Here is a 27,041-nt window from a genome sequence, read left to right on the forward strand (position 1 = left end):
TTGTATGTGTAAACAAAACATATATCAGAAATTGTGTGTTTATATGTGGTGGAGTATTGACTCAGATGGAGAGGGGTGAGTGTCAGATCAGATCAGATATATCGAACCTGGCCAACTGTAGACACATTGAAGACACACATCTGTAACGACATCCTTACCGAGTCACAGACCCGAGGACAGTTCCCAACCCTGAGGCAATGGACAGGGGAGAAAAAAAAAAAACACAAAATGGAAAGCATGACAAAAGACTGAAAAAGAGAAGGGAACTGAAACAAGAGAAAGAAAGGAACAAGAAAATGAGGCAAAGATTATCAACATAGCAGAAAAGTCCAGTTCAATGACAAGAAATTAAGTTCAAGGAGGGGGAAGACTTATTCAGACGAGACGTTAGAGGTCAGGAAGCAAAACAACAAACATGAAAAGGCCTCGATGTCTCAGAGCAGCCACCTCTCTCCCGGGTTTGATGCACATAGCTGGAATTCCTGGCTCCGAATCAGCTTTGGAATGTTTCCGCAGAGAGTCCTAGAGCAGCACAAGTCTTCCCCTCCACCTCTGTGGGCCGATGACTGACTGCTAACATGCTAAACCCTCAGGGTTCACTTCCAAGCACAAGTCTGGGTCTCTGGAATGCTAGTCTGAATTCAGTAGAATAACAGACTAGGGCTGGGCTGTATAACAGTATATACCACGCAACAGTAGAAATGTGTCAACGACTGAGATTTTGCTATACTGTTTGAGAGACTATCAGTGGGCAGGACTGCTTTACGTTATTTACACATGAGAACGTCAAAACAACATGGAGCGAAGTAAAAATACAGAGTGGTAAGTGTCCCAAACAAGTCAAGACAAGGATGAACTTTATTATTAAGACCTATTTCTTGGGCACAACGTAAGTTTAGTAGTTCACAACTGGCACATTATTGAAGAATTTAACTGATGTTTGGTCAAAGGTGTGCGTATATTGGCTAGTTTTCAACAGCTTAAAATGTCGCTCATTCATTTAGAATTTTAGATTACATCCAAAAGTTTTGGTGGAATATCCCTATTCAAACTATTTTTATATTAAATGTCCAGTAAAATACTTATAATGCATATACACCATTACTGTAATATGAAATTACCATGTTGGTAATATAAGATTTTGGTCATACTGCGCACCGCTAGTATAGACAATTGTCTTCGCTGGTATAGGATATAAAGTTTGTGACCTCATAAAAGAGGTCACAAACTTGAGAATTAGAGATCAGATTAGAGATCTCATTAGAGAACAGTGGTTTCATTTACAAGACCAGCATTTTCACAGAGAAATTACCCCTGAACTCTTCTCATTTGGAATAACAAAAGTGTTTCCATGAAACCAAATTGGTCTTTTAAGACATGCAGAAAACACTGTGAGAACTAGTTCTCATTTTCTTTGTGTGTCTTTCACAATTCAAATTAAAGAGAAGCCACCGGATTACTGTTTAAAATAAAATATTTCAACTACATCCTTCTTTGGCAATCAACTCAACTCCTCACAGATTTCTTGCCAGATGGCCCCTCCTTTTTCAGCTTTTTTCCACTCAGGTTGGTTTGACCTTGATTTCCAGCTGTTGCCAAATTTCTGCCACCTTACGCACATGTTTCAGCTCCATCAGGAGTCATCTATGCCATAATTAACAGCCTGGAGAGTTGCAACCCCCTCTCGAAAGCCCTACATGCCAAAAAACACCCACAAACATGAGCCGTACTGCTGCCACACAGAACCCCACATTACCAGAACTGTAGTTTCAGTAATTAAAAACAATCACTGTGTGAGGAAACTGCTCTATTTGAAGACTGAACAAGACATGACTCAGATTTGGGTGTAAAATGAATTACACCCTTCAGTGCCCAAGTGAATTCCTCTTTGGAATGAAAAAAAAAAAAAAAAAAAAAAAAAAAAAAATCACTCCCCTGGGAACTAAGGTGTGAGGAACGGTGATGTAATGCTCATCAAGGGGATCTATCATTTTTCGCGTATCCACTTGACTGAGGTGGTTCAAGCGTTAAATCTCTTCACACGCAGAGATACAGTTGTGCTCAAAAGTTTGCATACCCTTGGATAATTGGTAATTTATGTACCTTTATTAAAGAAAACATGAGTGAGCTGGTAAAACACATTTCTTTTATTTCTTATGGGATTCATATTGAACTGTAGGTTATAACAGAATGGCACAATCATAAAACAAAACATGGCAAGAAAGAAAACAATGAAATGACCCCTGTTCAAAAGTCTGCATACCCTTAGTTCTTAATACTGTGTATTGCCCCCTTTAGCATCAATGACAGCGTGCAGTCTTTTGTAATAGTTGTCTATGAGGCCCCAAATTCTTGCAGGTGGTATAGCTGCCCATTCGTCTTGGCAAAATGCCTCCAGGTCATGCTAAGTCTTTGGTCGTCTTGCATGAACCGCACGTTTGAGATCTCCCCAGAGTGGCTCAATGATATTAAGGTCAGGAGACTGTGATGGCCACTCCAGAACCTTCACCTTTTTCTGCTGTAACCACTGGAGGGTCAACTTGGTCTTGTGCTTAGGGTCATTTTCGTGCTGGAAAGTCCAAGAGCGTCCCATGCGCAGCTTTCGTGCAGAAGAATGCAAATTGTCTGCCTGTATTTTCTGATAACATGGTGCATTCATCTTGCCATCAATTTTCGCAAGATTCCTGTGCATTTAGGGCTCACACACCACCAAAACATCAGTGAGCCACCACCATGCTTCACAGTGGGGATGGTATTCTTTTTACTATAGGCCTTGTTGACTCCTCTCTAAACATAGCGCTTATGATTGTGACCATAAAGCTCTATTTTGGTCTCGTCACTCCAAAGGCGTGTCAAGGTGTTGTATATTGTAACGAGGCTTTTTTGTGGCATTGCCGCAGTAAAGGCTTCTTTCTGGCAACTCGACCATGCAGCTCATTTTTGTTCAAGTATCGTCGTATTGTGCTCCTTGAAACAACCACACCGTCTTTTTCCAGAGCAGCCTGTATTTCTCCTGAGGTTATCTGTGGGTTTTTCTTTGTATCCCAAACAATTCTTCTGGCAGTTGTGGCCGAAATCTTTCTTGGTCTACCTGACCTTGGCTTGGTATCAAGAGATCCCCGAATTTTCCACTTCTTAATAAGAGATTGAACAGTACTGACTGGAATTTTCAAGGCTTTGGATATCTTTTTATATCCTTTTCCATCTTTATAAAGTTCCATTACCTTGTTACGCAGGTCTTTTGACAGTTCTTTTCTGCTCCCCATGGCTCAGTATCTAGCCTGCTCAGTGCATCCATGTCAGAGCTAACAAACTCATTGACTATTTATACACAGGCACTAATTGCAATTTAAAAAGCCACAGGTGTGGGAAATTAACCTTTAATTGCCATTTAAACCTGTGTGTCACCTTGTGTGTCTGTAACAAGGCCAAACATTCAAGGGTATGTAAACTTTTGATCAGGGCCATTTGGGTGATTTCTGTTATCATTATGATTTAAAAAGGATATGTGATAATAAATGGCTTCATGTGATCACTATCCTTAAATAAAAGACAGTGTTTTTGCATGATCAGTCATATTTTCAAAATCAATGCCAAAATTTCACAATTGCTACCAGGGTATGCAAACTTGAGCACAACTGTAAATAAAGCATGCATCAGTTCATATGAGAGAATACTCACCTTTTAGTGAAATAATGCTTCGACAGACAGTTGGCTAAACTGTGTTGGAACATTTTGGAAGCTGTTAAATATCATCAAACAATCTGAATGGATTTTATTTAGCAATACGCAAAAAACTTATGTATTTGTAGTCTCGCGTTAAGACGGCGTCACACTAGCCAATTTATCCAGTAATTTTCAGGTGAGCTTTATTTTCATAATCGCCGGCCGGTTGGTGAGAGACGAAGCGCACGATAGCGTCTGCCAACGGGAGGTTGTTAATCACTTGACTGTCAGGACTCCCTGCTGAGTTAATGGCTTCAAATCTGAAAAAGCACATCAGGCTTGCTTGAAACAAAATCATTCTATCGCCGAGGCGGTGTCTTGTGTTCTAGTCAAGTGCCAATGATTCATAGTGATTCTGTCAACCAAGCGATTTTATGCCATTTTCGAGTGAAACAGCATTATTAATGAGCAAAAAAAAAAAAAAAAAAAAAAAAAAAACGCAGGGCGGGACTTGCTTTTATCCATTCATTGATTGGACTGTTAAAAGTGGGTGTTTCATACCAGAAAGAACCAGCAGCTTGCTAGGTGTGGTCTCTATATGACAGGTGGTTGGAGGGGAGAAGTTTAAAAAATATGAGAGCTTTGTGACATCATCCAAAAAGGAAAGTCGTTCCAGAGATGGAGAAAGTGATTACATTTTGATGATGTTCATACATTTTGATTAAGCCCACATCCACACAAATCTGTTTCCGTTTGAGAACGTTTTTAGTTTCCTAACGTCATCTTTGTTTTAAGTAAGCATTTTCAGTGTGGATGAGAGACGTAAAATTAGCTAAATCAATGCACTTCAAACAAAAACAAAAGACAAAACATGTTTTTCTTCGGAATAACACCACAAATGAATTGCGCACAATAGGGAGGTTAATGAATAATTGGTGATCAATTATTTGTCATTAGTAACTTGATCGATTAAGTTTATTGAACGTCGATTAATACATTTCAGCACAACTTCGTTCAGCTATCTTGCCAGCAGATAAGAGAAAAGACCGTCTAACTGTCGTCTGCCGCTAGAGGGCACACTAACGCATGTGCACCGCATGTCATGTCCTATCAGCATCACAGAAAAGAGATTAAGCGGGGGTAAGTGTTGTTATAGAGCGTTTCTCTATAGATGAACATTACGTTTACTGCATAAACCATGATTGTGTGTTAAAGTACAACATGACAACAAGCATTGTTGAACTGCCAGATTCACTGTATCATCCACACCGACAAATCACCTGATTTCTCACAGTGAGTTGCATCCAGATACATTCATCATCACCAGAGTAGAGGTATGTTATTGTGGCATGGGGGGGGGGGGGGCGTGGTCATGTGTCAGTCTGGGGGAGAGGGAGAGCAGTAAGGATCGTCACCTGGGTTATGATTACTCTAACACTATCTGATTATAGTGATGGTGGAGGGAGACATGAAAAGGCACGCCAGGGTGTCAGAGCAGGGAGAGAGAGTACCAGGGACAAGCAAGGAAGCAGCTACCAATTGTCCCTTTATTTTGAGTTGGCTATAAGCCGTGTCGTTGAACTGAAAAAAATAAACACTCACCTAAACTGTTTGCTGTCTTCTGACTCCTCCATTGCCCACGAACCTAGTGAATGTTATTATTTGACTTAAATTAAAATAAAAAACAAGTCTGAAATATCCCACGATCTACAACATGATGTTTTACTGAACTCGAATCTGTATCTTCTATACAAATTATTAACAGTAATACATTAACAGTAAATTAAACCATTCACAAATTAATACTACAGCCTGACTGTATTAAAATACAATGAATTGAAAATATATTAAGAGCTAAATACCAATACTCCCATTTCTTAAGTGTATTTATTTTAATTATATTTAAACAATAGGCTATATACACACATACTGTACTTACTTTGGTGGCTGTTTTATGTTTTCACATTTCTTTCTACTGTAAGGAATTTTTTCCAGATGCAATGTTGACATTTTTTTGCTTGCATTAGAACGGTTGGTCAGTCAAAAATCAATCTTTGTATAAAGCTTTGATTAAAAAAATCTTGTATTTTTTTAGTTACAAGCTGTTCACCACTTACAGTTTATTACTGTTATCGTTAAAGATTAAATTTTCACTCATTAGCGTTAAAGATTGTCAATTAAGAAAATGTCCTAAAATTTCCATCCCTAGCGCGCAATAAGACCATTAACATGTATTAAAGTAAATTAAGTCAATTTTGATTTTACGTGAAAAACAAAATGGCCTTAATAATCTTTATTCAAAATGTAATAACTTGGTCTTCCTTTTTCGTTAATGTCACTTACGCCGCGCAGGCTATTGGTCAATGTTAACCAATAGCTAAAAAGCTTTTTAGCCATTGTTTATGCAACTCACACTCACGTCTGGCTCCATCCTGAAATGGAATGCATATTTCACCATCCAGTCAATTCTCAATTAATACAAAGTCCCAGTAATCATTCCCACCTTACATTTTGCTCACTGAATCTGCCATTTCACTCAGAAATATGTCACATTACAGAAGTAAAATGGGCAGTGAACAGGATTCATGTGGACTTTAAACAGAAAGAAACAGCCTGTGCTGCTTTCAGACTTAATAACCTTCCATCTCTAATCTTACAAAAGTGTGTGTTTGGAAATGGTATCCTTCAAGTGGAATTTGTATGGATTTTTCCACTATAACAGTCTTGAATTTCGCAGTTGCCCAGAATGAGCCAAGTCTTAGACTAATTAAGACCATCAATGGTGACTCTGTTTAGTAATGAACCAGGCTTAATCCCCGTTTGCCCCATTTACTACAGGGGGAGCACCCATCTGCGCTCAGTCCAAATCAGTACAGTAGAGCGTGTTGTGGAGGAGCAGACGTTTGACATGGATGCTATCATTCTGTCTTGAGGGTGAGAGCGCTCACTTTCTCATAAGCGGCTGTAATGCTAAGCCATGCCACAGTGTCGGCCTGCGCTGATAGTGTGATATGCTTGTAACGAGACTCTTTGAAGCAAAACTTGAGATCTTGTTCTCTGGCAGGCATAGGTTTTGTGTGAATGTGCAAATGTCCCTCCCACGCATTCCAGTGTCTTATTTTCCGTAGAACACCAACTTTTTTAGCCGGAATCCTAAAACTAGTCACCAGAATGAAGCTGAGGAAATGGGTTTTTGCCCATCAGCAGATGGTATGAAAAGATGGGAGGGAGAGATACTATACAGAATAAGTGAAAATATGAAGGTGAAAGAGGAGAACCATATTTGTGGACGAGACGTTCGTGGTATGGTTTGGCTAAGCTTCTAGAAGAGGTTGAGGAAATTACATTTTAAAGTATAGGGATATTTTATCTACAATAATGCATCAATATCCTAATGCTAAGAATCAACATTTGTAGTTACATTTTTCACATCATTTTTTTTTTTTTTTTTAAAGGATGAGCACCACTTTTCTTCTGCGTAAAAAGACAAAACATGCTGTGGCATTTGTTCAACGAACTACAACTCAAAACGAGCTAAGGATAATGTACGTCTATAGCTTGTTTCATATGTAAGAATGTCTGTACAGATCCTCCTGCAAGAGTTTTCTTAAAACTCTTCAAACAAACATGCTGTAACTAAGGTACAATACGTTTACATTTTTGGTACTACGTTGCACTACTCTACACTACTTTTATGGCTCTACGATAAAGTAACGCAGGTAGTTCAGCACGTTGCTCAAAGCAACTAAGACAAATATAAACACAAGACAAGTGAGTTTTGAATCGCAATACATTAAACCTAGAATCACATTATTACCGCATCGCATCCCAGACAATCAATACAATTTTGCATCATCAATGTTCATTTTCATTGTTTTAGTCATAATTTGTGTCTTTTGATGAAAATATCCTTTAATCGTTATGTCGTGTTCCAGTCATTTGAACCTGAACGACTTTTTTTTCTTACAATTATTTGTTTTTTTACTTAATCCAATTGGAATAAAATTCCTTGACTTTGTTCACATTTGGTATCTGAAAACACACAAAAATAAATCGGACCATTTTCTTTATTTATTTTTTTATTTAACTTTGTTAAACTTGTGTTCCTGGTCAAAATTGACCAGCCTTTAGAAATGAATGGATTAGACTACAAAATACAGAAATATTAAGTGTTCAGGAGCTTCCCAATCCTTTAGATGAGCACATATGTGGATGTGTGTTTGCACATACAAGTCCTCAGACATGTGAACATACACACACACACACACACACACACGCACACACACACAATGTATGTTGAGCACCCTTTTGTGCATCGTCTTTCCATGTACACTCGGGAATATTTAGAGATCCACTAATCATATTATATTGTGTTTGGGCTCATTTGAATCGGGATAGTCTGCTGTAAGTTACGATATGTCATTATCTATGTTACATAGGGGTGCGCCGATCGATCGGCCACAGATCTCAATCAACTGATCTTCGTCTTAAGTCTGTGATTGGTAATTGGCCGATCATGTCTAGAATCAGGGTCGATCTTTTTTGCAGTACGCAGGGAATCACACATATACTGCTACTCTAATGAATGAGCACTTTCTCAGCCCTTGATGCATGACAGTGTGGCCTCTGGAGGGTGAATTGTTGGCAATTCTAAGTATTCACGAATTTAAACTTTCAGACATGCAGTTATTTACGATGAATATGCAGGATTGTTTTTTAAAATGTGTAAGAATTACACGTGCATGAATATTAAGTTGCCCATTTTCTAGAGTCATCACGGTAGTAATTCTGAGTTGCTGCACTGTGAGCACGGAGAGGATAGAGACTGCAAACGGGTATAAAAATGAAATAAACAACAAATAAACATGTGTATACAAATGAGTATATGTGATGCAAAGCAAGTCGTAACAATCAGACGTTGTGTTGAGCGAAATACTGTTTGAGCGATCATGAGCACTTTCAACTTCACCACACGCGGTGTCAATCAAACATGCCCGCTCTCCAGGTGCTCTCAATATCTCATCAGTCACTCATCTCAGCGCTGTTCTGTGAGAATCCCATTTTAAATCAGCATAACGGTATCTTCACGCATTTGCTTAATAATTAGTGATTTGTGTTACAGCAAAACGCCAAAAACAGTAAACAAATCATAGATATTAATGATTTCTCACTGGAGCAGTTTTAGAGCTTGTATTGGATATATTTTTTTTCCGATTAACACTTTTTAATGATTCACACAACTGACACAGAAAGCAAAACATATATTCACAGAATCAACATTTAACCCCCATTATTCCCTTTCCCCCTCCCAATCCCCAACCCCACCCTGACCCTCAACAAATATCCCTGTGGTCACACTTGAGTACACACACACACACACACACACACACACAAAAATAAATATATATTTAAAAAAAATAATCACACACATTTAAAACTACACTTCTCTCTCCACTACCCCTCCCCGAGAGCCCTCCAAAAAGGCCAAATAGCTGCCCTATTTTTTATTAATAGTTTGCTAAGTTGCCTAGCCTTCTACATGACATTTCCTCCAATGCCACTACCCTCCCCTATCTCTAAGCACCACTCTTGAAATGAGGGTGCTCCTGCCGACTTCCGTCCTCTAAGAATAATCTGTCTGCCGATCATAACACTGGCTAGGACCCAATTTTTTATGAATTTATCCCCTATATTAATGACTGCCCCATCACCTAAAATACAGAGTCTGGGGCAAAATGAAATTTGAATGCCCAATATGTCACACATAAAACTCTGAACCCTCAACCAAAATTCTTGGATCTTAACACACCACCAAAAAACATGGGTTGTGTTCCCATCTTCTGATTGGCATCGCCAGCAGGTGGGTGTGTCTTTAAGACCAAGCCTATGCAATCTAGAGGGGGTCCAATAGACTCGATGTAAAATCTTAAATTGCATAAGGTGCACCCTTGCATCTCTAGATGTAGACTTGACATTTTTTTAGAATCCTAGCCCACACTCCCTCCTCCAATACCAAGTTTAAATCTTTCTCCCATAATCTCTTGAGAAGTTGAAGCTCCATCCCCCAGACTCTGAATTAGCAGGGAGTAATACACTGATGCCTCATGACCTTTTCCAAAAGCAGTAATCACCACTCCCAGAGTGTCTGCCGCTCTAGGGGGGTGTATGCTACTCCCAAAAATAGTACAGAGCAGGTGGCGCAGCTGTAAATATCTGAAGACCTGGGAATTCCAAAATGTTGAACCATATTTTCAAAGGATCTCAACACTCCACTCTCATATAGGTCACCGAGCGTATTAACCTCCCTCACAATCCACTCTGTCTAGCAGAAAGGGGACTTATTAATACATAAATTTGGGTTCAGCCATATGCTCGAAGCAACATTTAAACGTCAGAATTAAATACTCTGGACACTTTTGTCCATACCGCGTGCAAATATGAGATAACAGAGTGTAACTTAACGTCTCCGGTTAGTTTTATAGAAAGACTTTGCAATGGCGAAATAGGGGCAAGAACTTCCTGTTCAATACAAAACCAGGGAGGAGCTTTCTCAGGTGGAAGTGCCCAATGAGCCAAATGTCTGAGACTGAATGCATGATTATAAAACAAAATCTTGGGTAGGCCTAGCCCACATTTGTCAATCGGCCTATGCAACTTACTGAAATGTAATCTGGGACATTTACCATTTCAAATGAAGGACTTCGCTATGCTATCAAATTGCTTGAAATAAGAGAGGGGGACATCTACAGGGAGAGATTGTAGCAGGTAGTTACATTTTGGAATACAATTCATTTTAATAACATTAACCTTCCCAATCATAGATAAATGTAATGAAGCCCACCCGCCCACATCGCTCGAAAACCTTTTTATTAAAGGGTCAAAATTAACTCTAAATCACACAAATCTGCTGGGAATAAATTACCCAAATATTTAATGCCCTGTTTGGGCCACTGGAAGGCACCTGGCTGAAAAGCCATTACCGGGCAGTATGCTGTCACAGCCAAAGCTTCGGATTTAGACCAATTAACTCTGTATCCTGAGAACTTAGAAAAGGAATTAATAATTCTGTGGAGACAATGCATAGATCTAGTGGGTTCGGAGACGAATAATAAAATATCATCTGCGTAAAGCAAAAGCTTATGCATATCAAACGCCTTTTCGGCGTTAAGTGAGATGGCAGTGACCGAAGTCTGATCATTCGCCACTGACCACAAGATACTGATCAAACGCTTAATGTTATCAGAAGAGCTACGGCCCCGAATAAACCCTACCTGATCTATATGTATAAGAGATGTCATAACTTTACTTAATCGGTTAGCCAAAACTTTTTACCAATATTTTAACGTCTAGCTGGATCAGGGAAATTGGACATTATCTCTTACACTCGCTTGGATCTTTGTCCTTTTAAGAATCAGACTGCTCCGGGCTTGTGTCATGGTTGGCGGAAGCTTTCCATTCTTTAATGATTCTGTATAAACTTCTAGCAAAAGTGAAGCCAGTTCTGTAACATAAGATCTAAAAAAATTCAGTGGAAAAGCCATCTGGCCCCGGAGCCTTGCCTGTAGGCATACAGCGCTTCAGCTCTGCCTCGGCATTTTTAATATTCCCTTCCAATTCCACGAATTCTTGTGCTTTGGATTTTTTTGGTGAATGAGGCATACTGTATGATCCGGCCCCTAAGAACTGCCTGAAGTGCCTCCCAAGCCACGCCCACAGAGGATTCTGAGGACCAGTTGGTCTCCATATAGACACTGATTTAAGCCTGTAGCAATTGTTGGAATTCAGGATTTTGCAAAAGGGATACATTAAAGCACCAACTATATGATTTCCTTTTCATATGTGGCAACACCTCTAAACACACCAGGGCGTGACCTGAGACTAAAATGTTTCCAATTGAGCAATCAACAACAGAGGAAATGAGGGACTTAGATATAAAAAATATATATATGTTCTAGAGTAAATCTTATGGACTGATGAAAAAAAAAATGTATAGTCCCTACCAGATGGGTTCAGAAGTCTCCAAATATCTGTAAGACCAAGATTTGTACACATCCTGTGAAGCGTCAATGTTGCTCTAGGGGGCTTGCACATTTTTGCTTCACTATGATCAAGGACTGAGTCCATCAAAAGATTAAAGTCTCCTCCCAATATTATATCATGAGGGGTGCCAGCGGCTTGCAACATCCCTTCAAGATTTATAAAAAAGCCCTGATCATCAATTTTAGGTGCATAAATATTAGCCAAAATAAGACTTTGTCCCTGAATTTCAGCTAAAACAATAATGACTCTTCCTAATTTATCTTTACTCTGTTTGAGACATTTGAATCGTTTACTTATCAGCGTAATGACTCCCCTGCTCTTACTCGAGCCAGCACTATAAAAAAAAAATGCCCACCCCATATCTTTCCAAATTTGTCAGCTTTCTGTGGAGCTATATCATATTTCTTATGCTTAAGAAGAGAAATAACCTTCCTTCTTTTTATGGGGTGCCCCAACCCATTCACATTCCACGTGGAGAGAGACAATCCACTCATATTAACATTTGACATTTTGACATATAAGAAAAAATAGATTGTGTGTCAAAAACAAGATTATAAAGACCACATTCCAATTCACATTTAGAATAATAGTAAAGTCATTAAAACTATGGAATAACATAAATGGAACTATGGGAATTATGTTGTGACTAAACAAAATCCAAAATACATCAAAACTGTGTTATATTTTAGCATCTTCAAAGTAGTCACCCTATGACTAGAATTTGCAGACATGTAATTAAATTTTAGTTTTATAATGAAATAAATTAATATGGTGGCACAATTATATTTTTGTCTGCAAAGCTAATTACAAACATTTAAGCATACGCCTTCAGATCAAAAGATTTTTAAGATCATGAGAAACATTTCAGTCGTGTTTCAAAACTTTTGACCGGTAGTGTATGTTAGTTAATAAAATTACAATTATTCATTGTTAGTTCATGTTAGTTCATAGCGCATTAACTAATGTTAACTAACACAAGTTTTGATTTTAAAAATGTAATAGTATATATATATGTTGTAACTAACATTAAGTTCATTAGTTCATGTTAACTACAGTAATGTTGTTAAATAATGTTAACAAATGGAACCTTTTTGTAAAGTGTTAATGTAATTTAACTGTGTGGGGCATAAACATATAACTGCACAATATAACTTGCAAAAGTGTGGCAAAGGGCACCTTTTAAAAAAATCGGCATTGTATCGATTTCAGCTGATATTAGTGTTAAAAAAATAAATAAATCGGAGATCGTGTCGCCCTCAAATTTCCTGATCGGTGCACCACTAAACGAAACAGTTCTAATTTGTCAGCAAATTAAAAAGCATAATTTAAGAATTGGTAGGATCAGCTATATGCATTGTAAAGTCCAGATTCTAAGCTTTGACATCTATTTTGTTCAGATCAAGCAAGTGGTTATTAATTTATTGTTATTTTTATTTTTTTATTTTTCTGCAGGGAGTGCCCTCCACTGGCCCAGTATAAGCTCAGTTCAATGAATCCTATCAATAAATATTTTTTTTACGTTCAAAAAAGAAATACAAAAATCATAATAAAAAAAAAAAAAAAGTAAAAAGATCTAATGCAATACCTTTTGATAATATATGCAATCTTAGTGGGACGGTCATTTTTGACCGGGAACACAAAATGTGTTCGCATAAAACGAACACAAGGGTTAAATTTAGTCAATATTTCATCCTGCCATGTTCATTTTAGTCAATTTTACTCTGAATAAAATGGTATAATTGAAGTAGATAAAAATAACATTTTAGTTGTTGACAATATGCAAAATGACAAATATGTATGAAACTGTAACAGACCATACTTTAACCAAACATTCATGTATTTAGAAAAACTTATAAACTACTTACAATTATTTAAACATGTTTCATACATATTAAAGATTAATGTTTAATATGCAAGAACATGCAACATAAAGATAATACTGATGTATTAGCTACTTTCAGAAGTGAATTCCTTACGTTAAAACGGTTTAAGATAATGCGTTACATGTAGCATGTTAAGGAAACGGTGTTTTCACAAAGCTAGTTACGTATTCTGACTAGCACGTAACTAACTTACAGTAGTTCAGTTCACCTGTTCATTTGCTTCATTGTCTGTGCAGATGTAAATTGAAGGCTACTATTATGTTAATGTTGTGGATTTGGCTGATTAATCTCACATGTGTATAGGATGCACTTGAGCTAGGTAATTAACCCTTTAGTAAAGATCATTGTACAGGTGTTCAGCTCTTTCAGCTCATGTAGCTCAAGTGCGAAAATTCCCTCAAAAGCCATGCCTGGATTATTTGAATCAATCCTTTTAAGGTTTATCATTCGTAAAAATATGAAATACATAAAAACAGTATTATTATTATTTTCTTATGTTAATTGTGTTTTAATTAACACCGTTTGATCATCGTCATGATGTGTCTTTTTCCATTATCATTGACTAATTCAAAACCCTTCATCAAAGAGCATCTTAGTCAGTAATTTAATTGACAAGATTTAACACCGATCAGCAGGTCCCTGCTGAATCTCACCCCTAGCATGTAGTGGTGGATATACGTAATAAACTCAAGTGATGTACAGTATGTGAGTGTGTTGGGGTGATAAGTCTCTGTCTGAACTATAGGCTCCATGAAGGCGCCCGTGTGGCACAGATCTGTGGCAAGCTGTTGATTAGCAAGCGTGAGAATGAAAGTTATCTCACCTTGTGTTGGCCATTGCCCAAGATGCTTCTGTAATTTAATATAACCTTCGAGGAGTTGAGGGCCTTAAAACTTCTCTTTTGACTTCACACATCACCCGGGTGGCACAAAAAAGAGAGATAACCAAAAACGAGACCTTATAGATCAGCCGAAGAAACTAAGCTTGTCAGAGTATAAACCCAAATGTGGAAATCTCTACAGCTCAAAATAATCACAAGGAGCATACACAAAACCAGCTTATGACGAGATAAGCACAACCTGACATGCCTGTCCATTTCCTCAACCCTGCTTTCTGACTAGCCTTTTGCCCGGGAATTCTGCAAGACTCGAAATTGCAGTAGCACTTCAATATATACTGATCAGCCACAACATTAAAACCACCTGCCTAATATTGTGTAGGTCCCCTCGTGCCACCAAAACAGCGCCAACCCGCATTCTTAGATGATATTCTTCTCACTACAATTGTACAAAGCAGTTATCTGAGTTAGCGTAGACTTTGTCGAACCAGTCTGGCCATTCTCTGTTGACCTCTCTCAACAACAAGGCATTTCCATCCACAGAATTGCCCCTCACTGGGTGTTTTTTGTTTTTGGCACCATTCTGAGTAAATTCTAGAGACTGTTGTGTGTGATAATCCCAGGAGATCAGCAGTTACAGAAATACTCAAACCAGCCCATCTAGCACCAACAATCATCCATGCGATTATCTATTCAGCCAATCGTGTGACAGCAGTGCAGTGTATAAAATCATGCAGATATGGGTCAGGAGCTTCAGGAGGAGGACCTACACATTATTAGGCAGGTGGTTTTAATGTTGTGGCTGATGTATGTGACACTGTGTCGAAACTAGGCACGACATGGCAAGTTGTCAAGCAATTTTTCAATTCCCAACTTTTGGTGTGGACCCAAGTCCATTTGACATCAGAGTGTGGTTCGCTTCACTGGTTTTCAATCAAAAACAAAGCCGTTTTTGAGTTTGTTACGCTGGTTCATAACAGTTCGCCAGCGTAAACTTTCAGGAGAACTTTGTACCAGCTGCTAAACACCTTCTTAAGCCCCGTACACATACGCAGCGACTTCCAGCAACAAAGCGACAGGATCCCATTAATTTTCAATGAGAGCTGGTGACTTCCGGCAACAGCGACCTCTGGCGACTAGATGTGGCCATGGCGAGTGACATGAAAAAGTTGAGAAAAGTTTAACTTAATGCAAATGAGGGGGGGGACTTTTGGGAGGGACAACCAATAGGAGTGAAGACGGTGTTCACTGGAGCCCACTTCACCTTTGAGATAATGGAGTCGAGTGCAGGCAAGACAGAGGAGAAATGAAAGTTTCTGGGAGCAGTTTCACTGTTCTATATGATTTGTCTGTGACCACATACATGGATATAATAAAAAATTATGCGTGGAAAATGCTGGCAGTCTGAGTGAGTTTGAGTTGTACATTGATAGTTGGTTGTTAATGATCTGATGCAACGAGCACTGCAGCAGTTCATATTAAAATACTCTGCCATGTAGAATGTAAATTTTTAGGGACAAGATAACTGATTATTTGTCAAATTAGAATAACATTTTAGAAATTATTGCCAGATTTTGTACATTGATAGATCGCTAATCTGGATAATGATTAAAAGCACTGAGCACTGCTGTAGTTTATGTAACAAAACTCTCCAAAACAGAATGTACATTTTAGTGACAATAAAACAAATTTCTTGTCAAATTAGAATTAGATCTTGGTTTTACCGGCAATATGTCTTATCTGTGATCACAATTTTTAAAGATATGGCCAGACGTGCAGTCCACCAATAACGTTAGAGCAACATCAGTAAGAACGCCCAGGAGCGACTTCATAGTACAGAGACTAGCAACACCAACCGAGGAAGTTGCAGCATATGTGTACAGGGCTTTACTGCCATTGGTCAACGTCATCGGTAGGTGTGGCCTGGAGCTCCACCTACTTTAAGGCCGACAGCTCAGATCAGTCAACATGAACACACCAGAGTTATTAGCGAGCTGGTGCAAACTAACCTACATCTGTATGATTATTCTGGTAGAGACATTTTCCAAGAACATGTCATGTGATTTTTATTTATTTCATTAGTCTACAAAAGGAATAAAATCTACTCAAACACTCTTAAGTCCCCATTCACTCTGTTGTTTGATATGCTTCTTCACTCATGTGCCATCTGCAGCGAAAGCAATTCACACATCTGCTCAAATTAATATATGCCTATCATCATTCTTTGTGTGTATTCTACCCATTAACATTCTTTTATACACCCATCTTTGCAGCAGTATCAATGACACCATAATTACAATAATAGAGTGTAACCCGCATATATTACGGCCGCGTATAACATGTTAGCGCATTAGCACTATTAATGCAAAATGTAAACATGACAAATTACACATTATCTACTGCATTTATATTACTTTAAATCATTACGGAGTAGTTAAAACAGTGCCTTTTATTGATCTCATTAGAGATGCACTGAAATTTCTGCTGCCAAAATGGCATAAAATGTTTTCGGCCAAAAAAAAAAAAAAACATTAGCTGAAATGTTTAACAGAAACTTTGCACATACGACGTGTCGTGTAGTAAAGCGCACAAGACGTAGCGTTCTTAAAATAGAGGCTGTACAGGTAAACTGTGCACTACAAGATGATATTAGAGGCAATAACATAGCTTCTCAGACAAAACATCAAGAAGAGGTCCAGCAATGTGCAAAGATTGTTTGGAAACATTTGCCAAACCATTTCACAATATCAGTGCGAAGCTATTTCAGTGAGGCTAGACTCAACACTGGTGCCTACCAGGAAAAACATCAGCCATTTCCAAGAAGTTCTGTCATTATTTTAAGTTCAGAGCAGCCTGACATGTTGAAGGCAACAAAAATGACCTATCAAAGACACAAAAAGAGCAGCATGTGCTTTAGCGCCAATAATTGGCCAAACCACCAGGAAAAAAAAAAAGAGAAGTAGTGCTATTTCTTCTTTGGTAAAGTATTCAGAAAAACTCTTTATTGATAGAAAATTAGGCCGCTCTAAAAGGAGGAAGTCACACGTTATAGAGAAATGGTGAAACGTACAAGCAGAAATGGCTTGACACAAAAGGCATGAACATATAAACCATCCTGTTATCCTCAGGCTAACATCAGACAAATGCCATTTCTTTATTTAGCTTGTGATAAACACAAGTGCTCATGCCAGGTGCTTTCACTGACAGCCCTACAGGCAATTGTAGGTAACAGATGATTTCTGAGTGTAAAACACAGGGACTTTCGGAAGGTGACTGAAATCGTTCAGCTCCGTGCAGCGAGGACATTCATCATGCATTTGTGGCTCAGATAAGGTACAGCCGCTCTATTCTAGATGCTCATGGAAAGGCAGATAAGCCAGAGCACTGTAAACAGGAGAAGTGCTGGTGGTTCAGCACAGATGGTGTATATTTATGAAGACCCTTGACTTTCTCTTCTAGGACTGTTCTGTTCACCACTCTGCTCCCATCCTCGGCTCTGTTGCCCCCACACGGAGACCGATCCTGGCTAATCTGGCTCGTTTGTTTAAAGCCGTTTAATGAGGATAATCCCCCAGGGATGTCTCCTCCCTTTCACTGTAGAGCGCTGTGTAGAAATACAGTAGAGCCCAATAAAGACGCAAATTAGAGGCACAAGGTGGTACAATGAGAGAGAGCGCCGCGGAAGTACAACTTCGGAGCTCCAGCTGAATGGAGCCAGTGTGCAGAGACAAACAGCAAGAATTACACAGTTAAAGGCACATAAAGAGCTCATCTGCGGACCCGTTGTACTCGAGCAGTTGCACAGACATGCAGAAATGAGCGAACAGAAACAGAAAGGGAGTGTGGTTGGTGCAGTTAACCAAACAATTTAACAGCTCTGGTTCAAGAGAGATAACTAGTAATTTTACAACCACAATAATGCTGTTCCACTCACAACAATAGAGCAAAGTTTAAGAAAACAATATATTTCTAACCCATTCCTTTAAAAACAAAACCCATATGTCAACTCAATTAAGACCTTGAAAGCAAGGTCCTGACTAGTTGTCAACCTATATGGGGTTTTCAATGGATAATGGCAATGAGTGAAGGGTGACCCGATGGCTTGGGCTGGGTATTGACAACCACCTCACAAAATGATAGAAATCTTGATAGATATGTCACAATTTAATATTTTGCAAGGCATCACAATATCATAATTAAAATCCAGATTGAAACTGCACTGAACGTGTTAAAAGAAAGAAAGAAAGAAAGAAAGAAGACCCCTAAACTGAACACAACTGAACTTAAAACTCAACATAAACTGTAAAAATGTCTACAAAAGAAAACGTGGTACACTTTACAGAAAGGTTGTTTTCATTAACATTACTTAACTACATTAGTTACCATGAACTAACAATGAACAACACCTATTAATCTTGGATAATGTTAATTCCAAAATATCACAATTTTTTATTTTAAGGTTGTATATGTTAAAGGGATAGATCACCCAAAAATGCCATCCCAGATGTGTATGACTTTCTTTTTTCTGCTGAACACAAACAAAGATTTTTAGAAGAATATTTAAGCTCTGTAGGTCCATACAATGCAAGTGAATGGAGACCAGACATTTGTAGCTCCAAAAATCACATAAAGGAAACATAGAAGTAATCCATAAGAGTCCAGTGGTTAAATCCATGTGTTCAGATATAATAGGTGTGGGTGAGAAACAGAACAATACTCAAGTCCTTTTTTACTCTAAATCTCCACTTTCACATCTGAAAGTCACATATGGTGCCTGTTTAGTTTCATATCTGAAAGATAAATTGGAGATTTAGAGTAAAAAAAGGACTTAAATAATGTTCTGTTTCTCACCCACACCTATCACATCTGAAGACATGGATTTAACCACTGGACTCTTTATGTGATTGGAGCTACAAAGGTCTGATCACCATTCACTTGCATTGTATGGACCTACAGAGCTGAGATATTCTTCTAAAAAATTTTGTTTGTGTTCAGAAAAAGTCATACACATCTAGGATGGCATGAGGGTGAGTAAAAGATGAGAGTATTTTCATTTTTGGGTGAACTATCCCTTTAACAATAATTGATGCATTATGAACCCACATGAACTTAAAATGAACACTTGTACTTTTATAAATTAAAATAAACCAAGATTACTAAATGTTGTAAAATATATTGTTCACTGATAGGTTCATTATACCATTTGCATTGACTAAAGTTAACAAACCTACCCTTATTTTAGTGTGTTACCGAAAACTTTACTGTTCTGAAAATACATTAAAGCTGTCAGATTTGGTATAATGTCTTAACAGATTGATACTTGTTTCATTCACAGATTTACTAAGTGGCAGATCAATATCTTAAAAGATGCCACTAATTGACCCTACAGCTTTTGGCGTGACAAATGCAAATGAACCAAACCGTGACATCATCTCAAATGCAACATTCATCTCGTGCATTAATTCAGCCGGGGTTTAAGGTCCGCGCGCGTCCTCCCGGGGTGTCAGTCCCGTTTGAAGCCAAGCAGGACATGTGAACTCGTCCTTTACGGTTTATTCTAATCATCAACATCAGGAATAACATATGCATGTTGCATCTGAGTTTTAAAACGCGATCTTAATTCATAAACTTAAGACACAAAATGCGCGTAAAAATATGTGCATGCGTGCAATTTAGCATCTGTTTTTACAAAGATGGAACGCCAAGCTTTCAAAGCGGTCACGCACGCACACACACTCACCTTGGCAGCACAGTAGTTGCAGCGTCCAGATATCGGATTCCCTTTCAAACCCAGACGAATATTCCCGGTGTCCGTGCACGGAAAGTTCACGTGCTACTCTCAGCTCGCTCGCGGAGAGATCTGTGACTCCGGGTTATAGAATAACAGACTGTATACTCGCTCCACGCCCTGATCACATGATGCACACAGGTGTGATTGGAACACACACTGACACTCACACACCTGGGAGGTTTGATCGCGTTCGCTTGCCTCCTCCTGCCCGAATGAACGGAGGCGCACCGAGTTGAAAGCGATTTGAGTCCGTCTGTCTCCTCCCCTTTCCAAAACTGAGAGGTTTAAACGAGAGAGCCAGCGAAGAAATGATGGAACACGGTGCTTTTATTTTAATCCAGTGAAGATTAGTGTTTGATTGGAGATTATGGCGATCTCTTGCTAAAATAACATCTCTTCTGAAAGAATGATTACTTTGTAAATCTGTTCTAGCTCTTGCATGGTACCATGGTTTTTGGAAATGATGGTAATACCGTGTTTTGGGGCATGTACATTGGTAAGACCATGTTTTTATTATTATTATTATATAATGAAACTATATCATGGTATTCTGTGAACTACCTTGAATAGGTAACACTGTTCTGGGGCACTTACAAAAAAGTACCATGTAATTACTGTGTTTTGGGCATGTACTATACTGTTACCCTCGTAGTACCATGGAAGCACCTTGGATAGAGCACTTTGTACTGGAGAACATACAAAAAGTACCATGATTTTGGACATAGCACAATGGTAATAATACCATGTTTTTTGGCATGTACTATTTATCATAATGCCATGTTTTTAGGGCAAAGTATAGTAATACCATAGTAGTTTTATTTTTTGAAGCACATTAGATAAAGCACTTTATACTGGAGCACTTACAAAAAAAGGTACCATGGTATTACCATGTTTTTTTTGGGACATGATTGTATGGTTAAACCATGTTTTGGGACATAATACCATGTTTTTAGGACTATACTATAGTAATACCATGGTTTCATTGAAGCACCATGGACAGACCACTTCGTAATGAAACACTTACAAAAAAGTACCATGGTATTACCATATTTTTGGACATGGTACTATGGTAATGCCATGTTTTTTGGATATACCATGTTAATGCCATGTTTTTGGGCATGCACTTTACTAATACCATGTTTTTAGGACTATACTATAAAAATACCATGGTATTATTTGAAGGACCTTGGATAGAGCACTTTGTAATGGAGCATTTACAAAAAGTACCATGGTATTACCATGTTTTTTGGACATGGTACCGTGGTAAAACCATGTTTTGGGACATATACTATACTAATACCATGTTTTTAGGACTATACTATAGTAATATCATGGTTTCATTGAAGCACCATGGACAGAGTACTTAGTAATGAAGCACTTACAAAAAAGTACCATGGTATTACCATATTTTTGGACATGGTACTATGGAAATGCCATATTTTTTAGATTTACCATGTTAATACCATGTTTTGGCATGTACTATACTAATACCCTGTATTTAGTACTATATTATAGTTATACCATGGTATTATTTAAAACATATTGGATACAGCACTTTGTTATGGAGCACTTACAAAAAAGTACCATGGTAATGCCATGTTTTGGGGCATTTACTATACTAATACTGTGTTGTTGTTGTTTTTACATAGAAAAGTAATGCCATGGTATTCTTTGAAGCAGCTTGTATAGAGCACTTTGTAATGGAGCAGTTACACAAAGTACCATGGTATTACCATCTGATGCTATCTCTGTATCATGGTACAACCACAGCTCTTCATTACAAGAAAGACAAAGCCTGTTTCTATGCATCAAATTTAATTTTACTTTGTATTTTTAACTGGTTTCAATATTTATGGAGCCCAGTCAGCATTTAGCAAAAGTCACGCAACATTCACTTTACTGACGGATCAAACTCTGTCAAGTGTTTAATCTGTCAACAGTTCAAGTCACCTGTGAAAATGTAACGCAATTTCACATCCATCTCTCTCAGCAGTAGGACACGGTGTAGTTTATTTCTGTCAGGGGACTATAATAAATTCCCCTATTTCTGTGGCACTGTGAGGAGGAGCAAATATGAAGTGTTCAATCAACCACTAAGGTGTCAAACTTGGATCTCTATATGGGATTCTATTCTATGGGGTTGTAAATTTTAGAGCTGCTTCTACAGCGCTGTTTCTACAAGCATTCTCGTGTAGGGGCCTCAGAGAGCCTGTGCAGGTCCTTGCATGTACTAGATATTCAAATATCACCTCCAAATAATTTTCCTTGTGTACACCGCCTGCACTTTACTGCTGGACTGAATCAAATGGAGTTCTGGAATTCTCAGACAAAGGCTTGATCTAATGTTGCATTAAACTCATTTCAAAATGGTCGATGAGTACACATGAACACCAGCAAAATGCTGTAATTATGAGGGGAAACCCTGAATTTCTTCTCAAGTAAATTCAATGTGAAACACAGTTCGCAACCAGTTTAACTTCCATATTAAATTCCATAAGTGAAACGGGATATTTAACGAGGAAAAAATGGGTGGAACTTAAATTTATCCATCTAAAAATGATTGGTTCGTGAAAAGTGGCCGTTACATACCATAATGCAGCCAGGTGGTTGAAGAGGAAGGGTTGAAAAGATAGATTTGTGACATCAGCTTAAAATGAAAGTTAGTTTAGAGGACCAATGAATAGTTATCGTTAAAAAAAAGTGAATGGGTGTTTCTTCAAATTTGGGTACTATCAGAGCCCTGTGAATTTCAAGAAAGTGTAATTCTGTAAAACTTTTCACACTCTCATTTGTCATTTTTGTAAAAAATAAATAAATCTGAAAATCTTGGAAAATCCCATCACAGTGTAATTTCCAGCACATCTTAAATTCTGTATTGTGTCTAATAGAATTTTGTGTTGGAACAACATGATTTCATGGGAAGTCGCCATGTTGTTTCCAATATTTCGGATACCCAAGGACTGGCCACATTATGCAGACTCACTGAAAAGCACCATCTCCTATCAGACATGTTTGCATCAGCTCCAGTGTGTTAACCTTCACTGGTGGGTTGAAATCAGGAAGTAATCGTGTTCCCATAATCAGTGACAAGCACGATTCAGAGGTTGCATTTTTATCTGTAACATTACATTTTTAGTGCACTTATGGTTAGGTGTAGGATTGAAATGCAATAGCAATAACATTTTTAACATTTATGGCAAACTCCTTTGTCTTTTGCATTTTATGTATCCTAAATACACACTATTAAATAATATTTGTGTTTTATTTCTTTTTTGGCATAATTTGGCAAAACTACAGCTGGACTGGTAATGACAGCCAATAAAAATATGATATTAAAATGACATTTACCTTGATTTTTCATTGCTTTCTTTAAACTACACTTTCTCATATTTGATCTCAAGCATGCTCTTCACTGACACTTTTGTCGACTTGGTTACCAAGTACGCTAACTTATATAAAAGTTTTTTATTTATTTATTTATTTTTTATATATATATATATATATATATATATATATATATATATATATATATATATATATATTTAATATTGAAAGTCTGGCTAAAATCTATACATAAAGAGCATTTGGAAAGTATCAAATATAAATGATAAAATCCTGGTAAAAAAAAAAAAAAAAAGTTTCTTGTCAGTTTTAATGTGACCTTCATTTAACAAAGTAACCAAAAAATATTTTTACATTTTTTTCAGTTGTAATAAAAATCGAAAAAACACCCAAATAGAGTCAGTTTGATTGGGTCACTGTTGCCCACATTTTCCAATTTGGGGGCATGTTACATTAAGAATTTACATTTATTAATTTATCAGACGCTTTTATCCAAAGCAACTTACAAATGAGGAGAACAATAAGCGATTCATCCTAAACTGAGCATTTGTTGCCTACATTAAGAATCATGGTGGAAACTAACTGGAATTGGTCATGAGTTTGAATTAAATTTGAATGTTGACTGTACGATTTAGTTTGTATGCATTTTCAGTTGCACTTACAAAGCTTCCTGTTTTTGTCGAGAAGAGAAAAAAAGAGGACGAAATATGAAATTGCACTGCCTGTTAATTTCATTCCTACTAAAATCACTTGAACACTCATCACATCATTATTACGATTTGCAAACTTGTAAGTAAGAAATTCCTAGGACGACTTGAAGGCAACATATGCTCAGCACAAATTTATGTGAATTTTAGAATTCTTGTTTATTTGGCTGAAAACAGAGAGACAGAGGGAGGGAGGGAGAGTTCCAGAGCTTCATTGTTTACTGAGTGTCACTTTTTGCTGAGTGATTTATGAGTATGCAAATGTGCATGTCTGGGAAGAGAGCGGGCACTGCCCCAAAGACTCAGGGGATGAATCAAGAGTGGTGGCCCTGAGTCACTCTCACACAGCTGAGGCAGCTGTACACAAGATGGAAGTGAGAGAGAAGGAAAGACAGACGAAGGAGGCAAAGATAACAAGGTAGGGAAATGAAAAAGGGAGATCTAGTAATGAGATCCGTGCAGAGAAACAGCCATCACCGGCCTACATGCTGAGTGATGAGTTACAGACCAGTGCAGACACACATGTGCATGACAGACAACACAAAGAAGAGAGTAAGACACACTGTGTGAGAGAGAGACAGGGCACGGGTCTATATACTATATGTTGGTTTTTAGCAGAGGGACAAAAATAGGTAGTATGAATGCAACAGTTTTTGACTCATGACATTTAGGTGTGACTAGATTGTTAACAACAATGGTTTTAAAGCTGATTCAGTCTCATCTCCACATAAGGTTGGTTAGAGTCCAGTTCATCAGGCTTGAAGTGAAGAAAGCATAGATATTGTTAAGGACTGCCATTGTGATCATGACCAGGTCTAAGGTCTGACGGAGAGACAAACACTTGCCCACCCTAAAGATCAAAATGTCTTTAACATAGACTCCCAGTTGGTGGACCTGGTTTTAACCACCCTAACAGCACATGTACATAATCACCCAGACGTCTATTTGATGTGTGTTTACATCTGGAAGATGCATTTTTTAGGTTGTTTGCCCACCTGCAATATGTCTACAAGATGTAGACATATTTCGTATGTCAGTAAGACATTCAGCAGATGTCTTTGAGACGTTTAAGATTTAGAATGTTTGTAAATCTGACCTTTTTAAGATGTTTAGCAGATGTTAATTAGAATGCGACGCTTTCCAGATTAAATGCTCTTACACAGACATCTATCTGGACAGGTAGCCTTTATTGGTCAAGCTGTTACCCCTGATATCACACGTACATTACCCAGACCAAACGTTTATATGATGCGTGTGCTTAAATCTGGAAGATGTATTTTTTTAGGTTGTTTGCTCATCTGCAATACGTCTATAAGACGTTTCCTCCTGGATGTCAATAAAACATACAGCAGATGTCTTTGAGATGTTTATGACTTAGAATGTTTGTAAATCTGAACATTTCAAGATGTTTAGCAGATGTTAATCAGAATGAGATGCTTTCCAGATCTAAAACAGACATCTCTGAGATGTATGTGTGCTATCTGGGTAAGGGCAGATTTCTGAAATGAAAAATGGGGATATTTCTAGTTCAGTGGTAAATATGTCATTGAAATTTCACGTTACTTATCTATGATTTAAAAAAGGGGAACAATTAGGATGTTATGTATTTTGACCAAGGACTAAAAGTGGTTTAAGGAACAAAAACAAAAAACTAAAACGAACAAAACATTTAGCAGAATGTAACCGAAAACCGGAACAAAGTGATTTTCAATTGTTCCGGAGTGAAATGTTATTTTTAAATGCTGGTAACTGGTTATAACCAGTTAATTTTGTTCTGATAATTTTTTCATGAAACTAAAGGCCAAAGGGTTTATCACAGTTAACTTTTTGGAATTACACCACTTCATGTTGCCTGAAAAAATAAAACATGTGCTTCGATCCTGAAGGAAATTGCTGCATCACACATTTCTTTGCCTAATTGCCCGTTGTGGATGTCACATTCTCTTAATGAAGACCTTTTTAACAACTATGTATAAATACTACATACCTGTACGGCTAATCCAGAGTCAAGGAAAACATTATTAGAGGTAAAAATTCAATTTCTCAGTTCCAAGTCTTCATTGAATTATTGTTAGATATGATGCATGACTGTTTTGAACATGCAATAAAAACAGGGTCATTTCTGGGGACAGCTCCAGTTGGGGACAGACCGTCAAAAATTGGGATTATCCCCAGAAAACGGGGATGTCTTGTCACCCTAAAGGACCAAAAACAAACCAGTGTTCCAAAAACCAGCCTGGCTGCCAGCAGGGAGACCTGGACTATTTATTAGCATTGGAAATCTGGGTATTACACGTTAACAAGTTTATAGCACTTATATTAACTCTTGTGTGATCTTCAGGACATTTTTGCCTTTTTCATTTTTGTTTTTACGATCATTTCGGCTGTGTTAATGCCAATGGCATAAATTTTGCCCAAGGTGTTCAACCTCAGTTCCTAAAATACATCTATAATAAACTGTGTACACAAAATAGCTACACTCAGGACCTTCAGGACAAAAATGTTCACATTGAAACCCATTAAACTGCAATATTTGTTCCCAGTGCAATTAAAACATAAAATCATGAATTCTATGATATTATGCTTTTATTCCAAAGCCCTGGCTTCAAACTTTTTATTTTTAATATTTTCCACCAGATGGTGCCATTTTCCTCATTTAGCCTATGGAGCATATACATGCTTTTTTCCTATTTTCTGTTTACTGTATTATAGAGCACTGCAGGCCAACTGAATAAATTATGCAGCTAAAATTGTGTGGGTGTGTTGGTATGGAT

At 37.8% G+C, this 27,041-nt stretch overlaps 1 protein-coding gene across 2 annotated transcripts in view; it reads right to left on the reverse strand.

Moving 5' to 3' along the window:
* The window catches only part of LOC127437269 (plexin-B2-like), a 241,364-nt gene extending 220,951 nt beyond the window's left edge, over positions 1-20,413 (reverse strand). For both annotated transcript variants that reach the window (XM_051692093.1, XM_051692094.1), the window contains exon 1: positions 20,168-20,413. The gene's annotated coding sequence lies outside the window, so the exon portion shown is untranslated. The remainder of the gene's footprint in view (positions 1-20,167) is intronic.
* Positions 20,414-27,041: the final 6,628 nt, after the last annotated feature.

This window comes from Myxocyprinus asiaticus, chromosome 48, assembly GCF_019703515.2.
Source record: "Myxocyprinus asiaticus isolate MX2 ecotype Aquarium Trade chromosome 48, UBuf_Myxa_2, whole genome shotgun sequence".
In the NCBI taxonomy this organism is placed as follows: domain Eukaryota; kingdom Metazoa; phylum Chordata; class Actinopteri; order Cypriniformes; family Catostomidae; genus Myxocyprinus; species Myxocyprinus asiaticus.